The following is a 649-nucleotide window of genomic DNA, read 5'->3' on the forward strand; positions in this document are numbered from 1 at the left end:
AGAGAGAGAGAAACATAGAGACAGGTATTAACAGTACAGACACAGACAGACCTTAGGTGACAGCTAGAGAGAGAAGAGAGAGGAACATAGAAACATAGAGACAGGTATTACAATACAGACACAGACAGGCCTTAGGTGTCAGCTAGAGAGAGAAACATAGAGACAGGTATTACAGTACAGACACAGACAGCCCTTAGGTGACAGCTAGAGAGAGAGCGAGAGAGAGAAACATAGAGACAGATATTACAGTACAGACACAGACATGCAGCCCTTAGGTGACAGCTAGGGAGAGAGAAACGTAGAGACAGGTATTACAGTACAGACACAGACAGCCCCTAGGTGACAGCTAGAGACTCTATGTTTCTCTCGTAATATATGTCCTAATGCTGTCTGTGTCTGTACTGTAATACCTGTCTCTATGTTTCTCTCTCTCTAGCTGTTACCTAATGCTGTCTGTGTCTGTACTGTAATACCTGTCTCTATGTTTCTCTCTCTCTAGCTGTCACCTAATGGCTGTCTGTGAAGAGAGAGAAACATAGAGACAGGTATTACAGTACAGACACAGACAGCATTAGGTAACAGCTAGAGAGAGAGACATAGAGACAGGTATTACAGTACAGACACAGAGAGCATTAGGGTAAACAGGCTA

This window comes from Priapulus caudatus, unplaced genomic scaffold, assembly GCF_000485595.1.
Source record: "Priapulus caudatus unplaced genomic scaffold, Priapulus_caudatus-5.0.1 Scaffold1814, whole genome shotgun sequence".
NCBI lineage: Eukaryota > Metazoa > Priapulida > Priapulimorpha > Priapulimorphida > Priapulidae > Priapulus > Priapulus caudatus.